Source organism: Tenrec ecaudatus, chromosome 9, assembly GCF_050624435.1.
Source record: "Tenrec ecaudatus isolate mTenEca1 chromosome 9, mTenEca1.hap1, whole genome shotgun sequence".
Lineage (NCBI taxonomy): Eukaryota > Metazoa > Chordata > Mammalia > Afrosoricida > Tenrecidae > Tenrec > Tenrec ecaudatus.
This window is the reverse complement of record NC_134538.1, coordinates 96,131,702-96,133,315: the sequence shown is the minus strand read 5'-3', so window position 1 is coordinate 96,133,315 and position 1,614 is coordinate 96,131,702.

Below are 1,614 nucleotides of genomic sequence, written 5' to 3'. Positions count from 1 at the left end.
TCCGTGAGAAATATTACCACATCCTACTTTAAAATGATATATTCTCTATTACATCTCATTGATTTAATATGCTTGAAAATGTTATTATCATGCCCCATGTAATGAAGCATATGTATGAATTTCACTGAGCAAGCTGAAATTTCAAGTAATGTTAATAGTGAGAAGTTTTTGTTTGGTTTTGAATGCTCTCATTAACCTTTCTTTGAGTCAATATGACTCATATTGAGCTAACACGAAGGGGTAGAGCTGCCTCTTTGGGTTTCTGAGACTTTAAAGCTTTACTGGAGTTGACCAAACCAAACTCAAACTCATTGCCATTAAGTCAATGCTGACTCATAGCAATCCAGTGTGGGTTTCCAAGACTGTAACTAATTAAGGGAGTAGAAAGCCCAGTCTTTCTATCATGGTTTCAAACTGCTTAAAATGTAGATCACAGCCCACTGCATAACCACTATACCGCCACTGGAGTCAACAACCTCACCACTGAAACAGCCACTACGTCACCAGCTCTCCTAACTTTGGAAGATATGAACTCAATAAGGTAGGATGAAAAAGCAACCCCCCAACTTAGACATCCATGAAGCTGCAGGGATGATGGTCAAATGGCCTCTCTAGAAATCTGGGCACAGATGAATTCCTAATTGCCATTGTGAAACCTGCCTTTTAGAGCATCAGTGCTATCCTGCGCTCGTCACAAGAACTTGCTTTAAGTTATATAATCTAAGGCATATAACTCACTGGGCTTCACTGGATTTTTGAAGCAGTTTAGGGGTAACAAACCCCACTGCTTCTGTCAGCACTTGCAGAAATCAACATTGAATGTCTCGAATCAACCTGGTCTGTCATTGGCAAGGAGATATCCAGGCAGAGTGACAGGCACCCACTGACCCGTGTTTGCTGGCAACAGCATCAGAAGAGAAACGAATTCCCATTATGTCTCCTTTGTTTACTACGAATCTTGAGTACATGCTAAACATAGCTACACTCATGAAACGTGGGCAGTTCTGCTGGCAATGAGCATAGTCTGCTCTTGGCACAGAATTAAAATAACTCCCTACTTTGATTCCCATTTTCGACATGAGAAAACTCAGGCATTGCTAGGTTGAGGAGTAGCCCCAAGTCCTGCCACACAGGAAGCACTGGGCGTTGACCTTTGCCCTATTACCACAGCTCAGCTAACCACTCAGTTAAAGATCTCCATGAATCAGCAGAGGGGCAGACCAAATCACAGATCTTGTGTTAACAATTTCCCTTTCCCAGCGGGCAAGAAGTCAGAGGTTTTAAAAACCGGAACTTTGGGCGGCCCACCTGTCTGCGGTAGTTGTCAGGGCAATTTCCCAGTGTGGAGCAGGGGCCTGCTCAGACGAAGACGTACGTGCACGGTTTCCCTCTATTGCATGAGGAAAAGGACTGTTAGGAAAGACAGGAGGTACGAGTCACAAGTTTCCAGGAGTAGAGCGCTCATATTTACTCTCAAGTTTGGAGAAAGAGACTCGTCCACGCGCACAGCTGGAGAACGGGTTTCCGGACCCCGGTGGAGACACGCATGCGCCGTGCACTCGGCGGGCGCTGTCGGGAGCGGTCGGCGCATGCGCAGGCGCGGCGGCGGGGGTG